This window comes from Mastomys coucha, unplaced genomic scaffold (genome assembly GCF_008632895.1).
Source record: "Mastomys coucha isolate ucsf_1 unplaced genomic scaffold, UCSF_Mcou_1 pScaffold8, whole genome shotgun sequence".
Classification (NCBI taxonomy): domain Eukaryota; kingdom Metazoa; phylum Chordata; class Mammalia; order Rodentia; family Muridae; genus Mastomys; species Mastomys coucha.
In genome coordinates, this window is record NW_022196914.1 from 8257437 (window position 1) to 8272326 (window position 14890).

At 43.4% G+C, this 14890-nt stretch overlaps 1 long non-coding RNA gene across 1 annotated transcript in view; it reads right to left on the minus strand.

The window, feature by feature from the left end:
• Window positions 1–9163: 9163 nt before the first annotated feature.
• LOC116083498 overlaps window positions 9164–14890 on the minus strand; it is a 12327-nt gene continuing 6600 nt past the window's right edge. The window contains exons 2-3 of the long non-coding RNA XR_004115750.1: window positions 10212–10521; window positions 9164–9627 (exon numbers count right to left, since the gene is read on the minus strand). This is a non-coding gene — a long non-coding RNA (uncharacterized LOC116083498). The remainder of the gene's footprint in view (window positions 9628–10211; window positions 10522–14890) is intronic.

Sequence of the window (14890 nt, forward strand, 5' to 3'; positions counted from 1 at the left end):
TTTCTTTATTGTTTCTATTTCCATTTTTAGATTCTGAATGGTTTTGTTCATTTCCTTCACCTGTTTGACTGTGTTTTCCTGTAGTTCTTTAAGAGATTTTTATGTTTCCTCTTTAAGGGCTTCTAGCTGTTTACCTGTGTTTTCCTGTATTTCTTTGAGGGTGCTATATATGTCTTTCTTAAAGTCCTATATCATCATCATGATAAGTGATTTTAGATCTGATTCTTGCTTTTTCGGTGTGATGGTGTGTCTAGGACTTGCTATGGTAGGAGAATTGGGTTCTGATGATACCAAGTAACCTTGGTTTGTGTTGTTTATTTTCATATGCTTGTCCCCCCACCACTACCATCTGGTTATCTCTAGTGTTACTGCTCTGGCTAAATCTGACTGGGCCTGTCCTTCCTGTGATCCTGGTTGTATCAGAACTCCTCAGAATCAAACTGTCTCTGTGACCCTGTGATTCTGTGATCCTGTGATCCTGTGCTTGTTAGAGCACCTGGGAGTGGAGCTTCCTCTAGTTGTTGTGCGACTGGCTGCAGAGCTTACGCCTAAAGGTTACGTCTGATCAGGGTACCACAGGCCCAGACAGCCTGAAAGCAACCCAAGTCACTGGGCTGGCAGAATTCCTGTGTGCCTGAGTCCTGCTGGTCCCAGTTACTCCCAGTATTGGGACAGATGTTCTGTCCTCCTCACCTCTGATCCTGGGCGTGTCAGAGCGCCTGGGAGTGGAACTTCCTCTGGGTGTTGTTGGATTGACTGCAGAGCTTGCACCCAAGGCCTGCTCAGGACACTGGCCAGCCCAGACAGACCAGAACCAACCCGCCCACTGGGCTGGCAGAGTTCCTGTGTGAATATACATATTTTATTAATTTTTTTTCAAAAAGTATATTCTGATGGTGGTTTCCTTCCTCCCTCATCCTCTCTCAGATCCTCCACAACACCCAACCCATCCAACCTTATGATTTCTTCCTCTCTTTAGAAACCAAACTGGCCAATTAAAAAAAAAAAAAAAAGAATTAAAGGTAACATTTCCACTGGAGATTTCCACACCAATTTCATTTTGGTTGATTCCCCACCCCACTCCCTCAGTTTCTTGACCCCATTTCCCTTTATCCCTCAAGTATTCCTCCGGCTCCTCCATGCCCCCCAAAAACTTTTTTTTCCAATCTCAAAAAGGAACTATTTTGATGATCACTGGTAGATTTATAAGTAACTCTTTTTATATAGAGACAATGGAATGAAGCATTGACCAATAGTACCAGGAATATTTCAGAGAAGAATAGCTCTCATGTTATCCTTGAGGAAAAGGCCATCTTGAATATATTCATTCCAATACCAAACTGATTCTGACTGGATGATATGGTGGTATGAGTAAGAATAGCCCCCAGAGGCTCAAAGATTTAAGTCTGGGTCTCAGGGAATGGCACTATTTGAAAAAGATTAGGAACTGTGGCCTTGTTGAAGGAAGTATGTTGTTATGGTTTGTATACGCTCAGCCCAGGGAGTGGCACTATTAGAAGGTGTGGCCCTGTTGGAGTAGGTATGTCACTGTGGGTGTGGTTTTAAGACCCTCATCTTAGCTACCTACATGTCAGTATTCTGCTAGCAGCCTTCAGATGAAGATGTAGAACTCTCAGCTCCTCTTGTACCATGCCTGTCTGGATGCTGCCATGTTCCAGCCTTGATGATACTAGACTGAACCTCTGAACCTGTAAGCCAGCCCCAATTAAATGTTGTCCTTATAAAAGTTGCCTTGGTCATGGTGCCTGTTCACAGCAGTAAAACCCTAAAAGATATATTGGATGTGGGCTTTGAAGTTTCAGAAGCCCATGTCAAGCCTAGAGACTCTTTCTGCTGCCTGTGGACCCAGCTACAGAACTATCAGCTACCAAGTCTACCTGCCTGCTACCATGCTCCCTGACATGAGGAGAATGAACTAAACCCCTGAAACTGTAAGCAACCCCCAATTAAGTGTTTTCTTTTATAAGAATTGCCATGGTCACAGTGTCTCTTCACAATAACAGAACGGTGGCCTAAGACAGATGAGTTAACAAGACCATCAGTTAATTACTTAGTTTATACAGACTGCCTTCATAGAAACCTCTCAGTAATGTTTAGTTTCATCTAAAATAAAATACAGTTATCCTTAACGTCCATGGTCAGAAATTTAAAGAATTTTACTTTAATAATAATACACTTAAGAGTAAAATGTTCTTGCAACATTTTATATCTCTTGGTGATAACTCCCATAATGGAGTTGGTCATATTGAAAGAATGTGGAGTTAGGCAAATCTGTTTGCACAGTTTAAAATGAGTTAGTAATTGGGCTATAAAAAAAAATACATAATTCTGCATTATCTCTCACTTTAAAATGTCTTTTGTTGAAAACAGAAGAGAAACCAGAGCCTGGTGTACTGGCTGGTTTTATGTGTCAACTTGACACGGGCTGGAGTTATCACAGAGAAGGGAGTTTCAGTTGGGGAAATGCCTCCATGAGATCCAGCTGTGGGGCATTTTCTCAATTGCCCCTTGTAGGTGGTGCCATCCCTGGGCTGGAAGTCTTGGGTTCTATAAGAGAGCAGGCTGAGCAAGCCAGGAGAAGCAAGCCAGCAAGGAACATCTCTCCATGGCCTCTGTATCAGCTCCTGCTTCCTGACCTGCTCGAGTTCCAGTCCTGACTTCCTCTGGTGATCAACAGCCATGTGGAAGTAAGCCAAATAAACCCTTTCCTCCCCAACTTGTTTCTTGGTCATGATGTTGTGCAGGAATAGAAACCCTGACTAAGACACCTGGAGAGAGTAAAGGGCTGATAGATGATGAAAGGGATCATCAAATGTAGGGCAGTGGTCTGTTGAGGCAACCTAGGCCCAGTCGAGTAATAGGAACCCTGGTGATCCAATTGGCAACATCTTTGCCTGCAAGGGACAGGAGGTGTTCTACCAGAACTCCTGAGTCTTTTGCCCCGTTTCAGTCACAACCTCTCATAGTTGCCCCCGCAGGAGATGTATGCTCTGTCAAGTAGACAATGCCCCAAGCTCCCAGCATTCTAGCTGGACCCTACCCCCAGTCATCTGACCACAGCCAGACATGCCTCACCCCACAGACAGCCACACCTCACACAATGTAAGGAGTGGTTTGCCCCCTCCTCTCTCTCTCTTGCCCTCTTTCCCTTCTTGCCTTCTTCCTCTCTCTCATGCTTTGTTCTCTCTCTTACCATCTTCTTCTCTCTCTTGTTCTTTGTTCTCTCTCTTGAATTCCTCTCTTGCTCTCTTGCTCTCTTGCTTTCTTCCTCTCCTTTCTCTCTCTCTCCTTCTCTTCTCCTCTCCTTCCTCTCCTTTTTTTCTCTCTAAGTGGCCAGCCTATTTTCTTTTTCCTATAATAAAATACCTCACTTATGCATTGCCTCCTTTTAACTAACTAATGCGCCATGCAGCTCTAGGCCCCAGGCAGCAGGAGAGAGACCCAGGTCCCACAATCAAACATGGAAATGCACTTATGACAGGCAAGATTGTTTCTGATGCTTTATACTACTGTAGGGGAATTGTAACAAAAAAGATTTTGAGTATTCCCAGTACAATAAGTGTGATTATGTAAGGAAGATACACTGGCTATCCCTATTTGATCCATTGCATATTATATTTATGTACCAAAATATCACCATGACTCATATGTAGGCACAATTATTATATATGAATTTACATTTTTTAATGCTATTGAAACCATCACAGAGCTACATGTGGTTAAGCATGGTGTGTTCTCCATTAAGGCACACGCCCAGCCAGGCATAGTGGCCCACACTTTTAATCCCAGCACTTGGAAGGTAGAGGCAGGTGGATCTCTGTGAGTTCTAGGCTGGCCTGGTCTACATAGTAAGTTCCGGGACAGCCAGAGCTACATAGTGAGACCGTATCTCCAGAGTGGGGAGGGTTGTGGGGCGATGCAGAGGGAGCACATGCCCAGTGAGGACTAGCCCACTCAAAGAACAAGATAACTTCTTCCTAATTTGCCATAGAAGAGCTTTATCACCCAGCAACAACTCAAATCTGTTATTTGTATGGCTCTAACCCAGTTGGCATAAAAACCGTGCAAGACTTCGATGTCCAATCTCACTCAGACCCACTAAGTGCTGTTTTTCAACTATAAATTCTTCTACTATGCAAGTGCCAGGAGCCACATGCTTGTTGTCTTAGGAAACTAGAAAAACTAATACTACACCATGATAACGAATGATAAGCACATGAAATACCAGTGGTCTGAGTAGAAAAGAAAGGTTGCATTAAATTTCAAAATGGCAATTGTTTTTGTTGATGTTGTTTACTTTTTATTGATTTTTTTTATGGGTTTTACATCATGGACCCCAGTTCCACTCATTTCCCTGTCCTCTCATATCTGCCCTCCGCAACCTTCCCACCAAAATAAAACAAACACGCAAACAAAGCAGAGAAACATCTCATCGTGGAAGCTGTAATGTGTCACAGTGTGTCTCACAGTATATCTCTCTGTCCACACATCTTCACTTGCAAATGTTCATTGCAATGAACTGGTCTGGTTCCCAATCTCTGGCTTCTCTGACACCATCAATATTGGATCCTCATTGGAACTGCCCTGAGTCATAGAGATCCTTCAGCTTTGGAACAGCGGGATCTTTCATGCTCCCCAACCATTCACAGATGATAGAGATTTTGGGATAGGCCAACTCAGAGGCTTGGATCTGGGCCTGGGTGGTAGCTGAGCTGATCATCCTTCTGACTTTTCTTTATCGGCATCACCAGCGGGAGCTCTGAAGCACTGCTCAATGGCGCCATTGGCAGGAAGGAGGGTCAGCTCTCCTGCTCTCCTGCCTTGGTCTTGCCCACCAGCAACCATGCCTCCAATTCTGGCTGCACTGTGCTGCCCAGTCAAGGTGCAGGCCCCACCCTGTCAAGTGCTACAGCCTGTGAGGGGCTGGGCCAGCTCTCACACTCTCAGAGCTGGCTCATCCGTGCCTTTGCCATCAGGATCAGCTCTACTATGTTGCCTGCTCTCCACAGTGCTGCAGCTGGTGAGCTGCAAGACTAGCCATCTAGAGCTTATGACCCTGCCCGAAGTGAGGGCGATGGGAGGGCATCACCTCTACACCTGTGCTACCCCATAGTAGACCAGTTAACAGGGTCAGCGGTCCCATACTCATGCCCTCAGGACCAGCTCACCCACACCCCTGCCACCAGACCAACTACACTGTACTACCTGGACAAGGTGCAGGGCCTGCTCTGCCAGTGAAAGATGGGACAATCTCTCCAGAGCGCAGCATCCAGTGAGGGTGATGCCAGTCATGCACTGCTCCTAGACATCCACATGGTCCCTGGTGGATGCCCCAACCAGGGACTCCCCCATGTTTTCTAGTGATAATATGAGTCTTCAACATTGACACCTACTGCTGCATAGCCACGAACTCAGACATGGCCCTCAGCAGCAGCTCTGACTAGGGCCTTACCCTGGCCTCAGGTGGCAGAACTGGCCACTCACAACAGGCTACTCCTTGCCATCTGACCACCACTTACTGGCAAACTGTGATAGTTCCCACTGCAGGCTGGCCACACAGCTGGTGGGCCTCCATGCTGAGACCAGTGTCCTCAAGATTTTTGTTTGTTTGTTTTGGGTGGTGATTGGTTGTTTTGTTCATTTGGGGGGTTTTGTTTGTTTGTTTTTTTGCCATAATGACACAAAAACTTTGGGAACAGCAAATACCTTCTAGCTCCATCTTCTTCCATAAAAAGGGATTAAAAAAACAAAACAAAACAAACAAACAAAACAGGAAATACAGCCCCTAGGTGTATCTAGACAAATGCTTATAAAATCTAGGACAGATCAATGCAATCATCGAGGAAACAACGTACATGTCAAATGGATAAAGCTATTGGAGGTTTAAAGTTAAACATGACAATTGTGACAGGCTGATTAATATACCCATCCATAGATTGCCATACCCAATTCTCTGAAACCTGTTTCCCATGACAGAAGTCACTTTGTGGGCAACTAAAGACCTTAAGATGAAGTTATTATTATCCTGATTATCAGGGATGATCAATCCAATGTTCTTAAAACACAGTCCATGAAGAAAGCTGTGTGAAGAGATTTCTGAGTGCTTGTGAGATAACGCCAAGGAAACAAGACAAAAGCCTTCTAACCTGTTTCTCCATAATGTGGGCTGTTCCTGGAATGTGCTTTCATGTCCTTCCCAGGTGTAAATAAATATGGCTTTTTTATTTAAATAGGAATAAATAGGAATGGCTTTTGCTTCAGATTGATCATCATCTTGCTTTTGTTATTCAATGTTTCCAAGTACAGGTTATCCTTGTGACTGTACACAGCCTAAACTCATCAATTTTGCTCATGACCTTGCTTAACTAACCCTCAGGATATAAATTGTCTGATGCCCCAAATAAAGTTGACTATTGCATGAGACTTTAGTCCACCTTATTTCTAGGCCGCCAATCTCCCAGGTTCACTCCACCAACTACAACAGTAAATCCAATGTAATCACAGGGATCCTTGTAAGGTGTCTTGACTATCTTCCTGATGCTATCATAAAATACCCTGACCAGAGCAATTTAGGGAAGGAATGATTTGTTTTGGGCTCACATCCAAAGTACAGTTGCTCATAAGAAAAGAGTCACAGCAGCAGGATCTTCAGGCATCTAGCCTCAAATCATCTGCTGCTCAGCTAGATTTCTCAGCCTAGGGAATGGTGTCGCCCAATTAGGGTGAGTCTCCCCATTGTAACTTAATAAAGTTAGTCCTTGACGGGCCTGCCTAGAGACTTCTGTCTTTGTTGACTGTAGATTCTGCTGGGTTGACAATCAATATTAACCATAATAGAGGGAATCACTGGATCAGAGTCAACGATTAGAAAATAAGATGCCACTGTCTTTGAAAATGGAGGAAGGGTACTACCAGCCAAGTAGCACAGATGACAGATGCATCTAGAAGCTGGAAAGAATGAGGGAGGGACACTCAGAAAGAAGACAGCTTTCCTTAATGTTAGCTCAAAGAGACTAACTTTTAGCATCCATCTTTTACAGCCATGAGATAATAAATTCACATTGTGTAAGCCACTAGGTTTGCTGGAATCTGCTAGAGCAATCAAGGTGAGGACTCATAGAAAAAAAGGCTCATTGTTCTTTACAGAGGAACAGAGCTGGCTCACAAGAAGTGCTAGGGAGAACAATCTGTGAAAGACACCCAGGGGAGCTTTTGTAATGCACTCTGCATGACTCTATTATGTAATTTGAGAGTTTGCTTCTGTGGATAGTGAACAGTAACCTTACAAACCTTTCAGGTGCATTTAGTGGAAGTAAATTAATGTGTGTTGGGGCAAATATCTTCCCTGTTTAAGAAATGGAGTTAGCTCCCCATCAACTAAATTTGGTACACATACAGCCCCATTTCACAGCATCTGTGGAGTCCCCTGTCATCCTGTTCTACACCTGAGATCTGTCCCTGAGTTCCAGACACCTGGAAACCTTCCCTCCAAACCCCTGACCTTGATTTAAATTAGACCTCTGTCTGTGCCCCTGTACCCTCTCATCTAGATTGGGCCTCTGAATATTGGCCTCTGGCCTGCTCCATGAACGTTTCTCTGTTTTATGACAGATGTGGATCTGGTGACCACTTTCTGTGACCTTGCTTCTTGTGTCTTTGAGCTTATGCAGACTTCTCAGATCTAGGCTTCGATTTAGCCTTCAAGGTCTCCTTTTACCTCTCAGTCCTACATAAAAGTAGCATTCACTGCTAATTCTTATACCTGGCAGAGTTAGCATCCCCACATCAAAAGGAAGGTCTTTATCTTCTGCAGTAGACACAATGAATTGCCGGCCTATTGCTGTGCCAGGAACTATGTTAGTTCTACTGCAAACATATATGATGTATATGTATATGTGTATGTGTATGTATATGTATATGTGTGAATGTATGTATGTGTGAATGACTTGATTGTGAAGACCCCCCAAGAGACAGCCAGATACTGTGAAGTATAGTCACAGCATACTCCAGAGGCAGAAGCAAGAGAGTTGGGACCTTCTGGACCTGTCAAGACCCTATCTCAAAAAGCAAAAACCAACCAACAGATCCCAGGGAAGGTTAGAGTTCAGAATATCAATGCCCTGGATCTCCTATCTTGACAACACACCATCCTTCTTAAATAGCTGTTCTCCATAGACCATGACCATGTTGATGTAGTGAATGTGGCTAATCACAGGGCCCCCTGTGTTCCAACCACAGTGAGTTGAACTGATTGATGTGCTCACCCCAACCCCAACCTGGCAACTGGCCCAAGGTTGGACAAATGACCCAAGTCAGCAGCTAATCACAGTAGCCCATTGCCAGAATGTTTCCATAGAAAATGGAAGAGGTGACCTTTGCTGAAAGAGGTAAGGGAGCAAGATGAAGACAGCCAGATCTCTGATCTCATGAGAAAACTTTGATGATGAGAATAAAGTAGGCCAAAGACCAGAGTCATAGCAAGAACATGAGCTTTGACGACATTTCAGTCCCATGAGAAGCACAGTGCTTGCAAGTGCAGGCTAACATCTGAGTGCCTAGGTGACCATGGAGAACTTGCCTTCTCTGGAGTCCAGTTTCCTGTTTGTATAGAGAAGGTTACAGCGGCATTTAGCTCATGAAGATATTAGAATGAAAGGAGTCCATCCTTATCAAGCATTTTGAACAATGCCTGACACATGGTCATCTCACAGTAATTAACAAATAATAGGACAGATAAAATGATCCAGCGGGGAGAGGAGCTTGGCACAAAGCCTGAAGACCCGAGTTCAAACCCTAGGTTTCCACATGGTAGAAGGTAAGAACTGACTCCTGCAAGTTGTCCTCTGACCTTCACAAGGGTTTCATAGCATGCAGCCCCTCAACACACTCTAAATAAATGTAATAAGTAAAGATATTTTATAAATATAAACTCTTCTCTAGTTGCCCACAAGACTATCCCTACCCTTGTCCTGATTTTGATTCAGTTCCCAGAGCAAATAGCTTCCATGTTTTGCCTGAGCTAGTAGTTGGCCTCTGTCACTTATGACCTGAAGCGTCCTGAGAGACATAGTTGTTTCCCTGAATTCCTAAACCCCGTGAAATACATTAATGAAAAAAAAAAAGTTTCCATAGTTGGGCAAGCTTGGGTAACATTTAGCTGTTTGCTGCATTTTAATTTATACATTTCTCCCTCTTTGAGAGTCACATTAACACTCAAAGGCCCTGAGAAGCCTGCAATTCAAAAGCCAGGAGGATTTTGTTCCACAGAACAACTCCAAACATATTTAACTGCAAGCTGTCTTTCTTCTTGTGACCTCTCCATGTTCTTCACAAGTAGCTTTCCAGAAAGTATGTTTTGCTGAAATACATGGATAGAACATCCAGATAAGACAACTGAAGAGTCTTCAGGGCCACAAGCTGGGTCCAGCTCTGCTCGACTCTAAGACAGGTGCTCTTTCAGCAGCTCTGTTCCCATGCAAACATGCAGGATTGTCATTGAGCATTTAAAGGATGCATGCTAAACACACTGGTTTCCATTTTATGTTGTTCCCAAACTGTGTTGTTGTCACAGCTTCAAGAGCTTGTCCTTGAAGACTCACATATACCCTGAAAATTTAAGTGGCAGAATTAAAGTGATTTTTTTTGTAATAGTTTGGAAAAGATAATTTGAGACATATAATAGCCTCTTAGGTAAAAGACAACAAGAGTGCTTGCTTTTATTTTCTAGTAGGCAGGGCTGATAAAGAGAGAGCACATAGTTCAGGAGGATTTCAATTCCTTCATAATGCAGGTCCCTTCGTTTTTATTTGTAAAACAGCCAAATCATTACACAAGTCACCCCCATGTTCCTCTGGGCTAAATACTAATGTCTACTTATGCAAAACTGTTTGTATTGACCTCTAGGTCAAATCTGGGCAGTGGATATCATTCTTATGGTTACTAATAATTGTAATTGATTGTTGAGCCCAAAGAATTGTCAGAGGGGGACTTTTGGTCCTAGGGGAAGACTTTGGTCCCTTTGGCAGCCTTACAATCTAAATTAGACTGCGTTGTATAACAGTATTAGGCATCTGATACGGGACTTGCCAAATTTCATGGCTTCAGGCTCACGGAATGTACATCCCTGTTCCAGGGAGGCTAAATATTTTTCCAAATCAGTAGATAAAACAAACTCCCTGACCTCAACTTACTTCCTGGCGCCTGGAGTCCTGAGTAGCTCATGAGGAGTGTCTGTCTGCTATCAAGTGACAGGACACATTCAGACTGGCTCCTGCACTCCGGACCGTGTGGTACCTGATCCCCGTCTCCATCTTCAGAGCTAAGATTCTGGCCACAACTTAAGTTCTGAGTCCAGAGGGCAACAGGCCAGAGTTAGATACCATTATACGCCATTGAATCAGGCCTGAAGGGCAACTGTGGCTTCTTGGTGTGTGAGGCAATGTGCTGCAGCAAGAGGCCACTGAGGGCCGGTCATTACAGACCCTGGCAATGACGTCACACCTGAAATGGAGAGAAGGCTATAAGACTGTCTTGAGGACATAATACGCACAGGCTTTAGACCTTATAAAGCCAACCAAGGAGGGAGTTAATCCATGAATGGGAACATGAAGCTCCTTACCCAAAGGCTCATTGAGTAAACACCCTGACTCTTACTGACATCTACTGACTACATTAGACACTGTCACCTAACAGATGACACTGAACTCAAGGGAATGCTAGATGAGAGAGGGTGGTTTCCACGGGTGGTCTAAAAGATGAAATAAATTAATAGCAAAGGGAAATGGTAGGAATTAGGAAGCCTGTAGAATGTAAGAGAGAAAAAAAGGTAATTTCCCACCATGATGAAATCCCTTAGTCCTTCAAGAGATCTAGCACTGTAGTAGAGCCTTCATTTATTTCAAGTTCCCCAATGTCTTCAGCTTTCTGTTTTCCAGTTAATTCCACTTGCTTTTAAAATTCCTTTGCATTTGCACTGGTATGCACAAGTAAGCTACACACACACACACACACACACACACACACACACACACACACACTTCTGCCTCACCCTGTTTCCCTATAAGTAAGTTATGTTTAACCAGAAAACATGGATTTGTTCCTCATCTTTACTGAATCATTAAATACAACATTTTCCTTCTGGTTCTTCTCACTGAACATGGGGACTTGTACAGCCATATTTTTCCTATTCACATCCTACTTCAAAGGTCTGTGACTAGCCCAGGAACTCATATTCTAAAACACACAAAACCAATGTCAGCTCAAATTGTTTACATCACACACTACCCTTCTCCCACAATCCACTGAGCTAAACCACCTACAATGGTCCCTCAGAAAATGCCTCAACCCACTGATGGCCATGACTGGAAACCTTCAGATGATAGGAGACAAGGTCATTACTTGCCACTTCTTCATCCTTCGGGACTTGTGTGGTACCCTGCTATGCACACATGTAATCCTTGATGAACCTACAGTAGACTGATGGAGGAGCTCAAGACATCATTGGGTTAAAGAAATTTTTTCATAGCTGTCATCATGACTGATTACTTCTGTCTTAGTTAGGGTTTCACTGCTGTGAACAGACACCATGAACAAGGCAAGTCTTATAAAAGACAACATTTAATTGGGACTGACTTACAGGTTCAGAGGTTCAGTCCATTATCATCAAGGTGGAAACATGGCAGCGTCTAGGCAGGCCTGGTGCAGGAGGAGCTGAGAGTTCTACATCTTCATCTGAAGGCTACTAGTTGAATACTGGCTTCCAGGAATCTAGGACTAGGGTCTTAAAGCCCATGCCCATGGTGACAAACACGCCAACAAGGCCACACTTTGGCCACACCAACAAGACACTCCAAATAGTGCCACTCCCTGATCCAAGCATATTCAAACCATGACAACTCCAAATTGAAATCATAAAAATAAAGCAACTTTTTAATGAGTTTTATTCCCTTTTTTAATTTATATTATGACATAATTGCATTTCTCCCTTCCCTTTCCTCCCCAAACCCTCCCATACACCCTTTTCTACTCTCCTTCAAATTTATAGTCTTTTTTACTTATTATTACATGCATATATGTATATACAAACATATTCCTAAATACAGCCCGTTCAGTCCATATTATGCTACTGTATGTGTTGTTTTCAGGGCTAACAGTTTGTCACTGGATAACCAATTAGTGTGCTCTTCCCCGGAAGGCTACCTTCTCCTAGCCTAGCCTTCTACCATTGCCCATAGCTCCTTGTATAGGGTTGAGGCTGTGGGTTTTTCTCCAGTTTGCTATGTTCATTGCTGTTATCCTTGTTCATCTCATGTTTGGACAGCCATGTTGGAGAGACTCTATGGGTGTAGTTTTTGATATCACTAGGAGATATAATCTCATAGCAAACTCTCTGATCTTCCAGCTCTTACAGTCTTTCTGTCCCATCTCTGCAATGTTCCCTGAGCTGGGAGGTGGGAGTGTTTTGTAGATGTATTCTGCATTTTGATTGATGTTGGTTTTCTGTAATGATCCCCATCTGTTGCAAAGAGGCATTTTCTTGATGAGGGATAAGGACTACACTTATCTGTTGGCAAAGGACAGATGTTTGATTGTTGGAAGAAACACTGAGGAATGTGTCTGTCTCCCTGGCTTCTTCCACCATTGTTTGAAAACAAACATAAAACAAAACTTTCTTTTGAACATCTGTCCATCTCCATAAGTTCTGTGGTGGCTTGAACACAGTACAGTGTGTGCAGCAGATCTCCAAAGAGAACGGGACCCTATGATCAAAGGTGGCAATATTTTTATAGTTTAATGGCATTTTCTTGTTTGAGAAAGAATCTAGTTCTTATATCTGCAAACACATTACAACATTGCTCAATAAGCTAATTTTTTTGAAGCCCGAAATGAGGCTCAAACACCTAACATGTTACCTGGAACATATTAGCCCCTTGTTCAATTTGAGCTGCCGGTCAGAAGAAAATGCTAATGGTATTTCTGATGTTCAACCTTGTAACAGTTAAGAGTGAGAGTGTTGAATTTATCCTTATATGCCAACAGGAGAGCTCTTAGCTGAGGCCTCACAATGGTCCCTCAATAAATGTTGGCTATTGCAATGAAGTTTAAAAAGCGAGAAATCCAGACTGTTGCAATAGCTAGTGATCACTGCAAGTTTCCTCTGCATTTGGATGAAATTTGCTGATGTTTGCCTCAGTTTGACTCAAGTTTCTCAATCTACTTTTTCCCCAACATTCTTGGTGTCATGTCAAAAAATTATAAAAACAACAATGTTCAGCAGAACATCTGAGTCATAACCAAGACATAATTCTGGAATTCAAAACGCAAATGCACCATTTTTCTTATGCTACCGGAACTAACAAATAAATACAATATAATGATACAGACTAAATAGAGGTTCACTGAGATGTATAGACTTCGGACCTGATTAATGTTGGCTTATGATGGTTTTATTTGCAAGTTCTTTTTAACTAAATTTTAATAACTATAAAAATAATAGTTAATAAATGTAAAGATATAGCAATTTCTCAATGTTCAATTATTAAATTAAGTACCCTTGTTTCTGTCCATTTGTTTAGTTTGTTTGTTTGATTTTGAGACAGGATCTCTTATAGCCCAGGGTAGCCTCAGAGTCTTCTGCAGCTGTTCATAACCTTGAACACCTGATCTTCCTGCCTCGATCTTTCCAGTGCTGAGATAATACACATGCATCACCATGCCCTGACTGTGCAGAGCTGGGAGTCTTATTTGAGCCTTCTGTATGCTAGACAATCTCTTCTGAACTGAGCACATCCCAGCTCTACAGCAGCTACTTCCTCTAAACTGGTCTGTATCATTTGAAAGTTGTCTCTAGAGGAAGCTCCACTCCCAGGTGCTCTGACACACCCAGGATAAGAGGTAAGCAGGAACCAACATCTGTCCCAACACTGGGAGTAACTGGGACCAGTGGGACCAGGCACACAGGAACTCCACCAGCCCAGTGACTCCGGTTCCTTCTGGACTGCCTGGGCTGGGGTCCAGAGCAGACCTTGGGCGCAAGCTCCACAGCCAGTCCCACAACACCCAGAGGAAGCTCCACTCCCAGGCACTCTGACACACCCAGGATCAGAGACCGTGGGCTCAAGCTCTGCAGCCAGTCCCACAACACACAGAGGAATCTCCACTCCCAGGCACTCTGACACACCCAGGATCAGAGGAGAGCAGGAACCAACATCTGTCCCAACACTGGGAGTAATTGGATCCAGCAGGACCAGGCACACAGGAACTCCATAAGCCCAGTAACTCAGGTTCCATCTGGTCTGTCTGGGTTAGTGTTCTGAGCAGACCTTGGGCACAAGCTCTCTAGCCAGTCCCACAGCTCACAGAGAAAGCCAGACTCCCAGGTGATTTAACAAGCCCAGGATCCCAGGATCCCAGAATCACAGGATCACAGAGTCAGCTTGACTCTGAAGAGTTCTGACACAACCAGGATCACAGGAAGGACAGGCTCCAGTCAGATTTAGCAAGGGCAGGTAGCACTAGACTTAGCCAGATGCCAGGGGGCAACTGTAAGAAAATAAACAACACAAACCAAGGTTACTTGCCATCATCAGAACCCAATTCTCCCATCATAGCAAGTCCTGGACACACAATTACACCGGAAACGCAAGATTCAGATATAAAATCACTTATCATGATGATGATACAGGACCTTAAGAAAGACATAAATAGCACCCTCAAAGAAATACAGGAGAACACAGGTAAAGAGCGAGAAGCTCTTAAAGAGGAAACACAAAAATCCCTTAAAGAACTACAAGAAAACACAAACAAACAGGTGAAGGAAATAAGCAAAACCATCCAGAATCTAAAAATGGAAATAGAAACAATAAAGAAA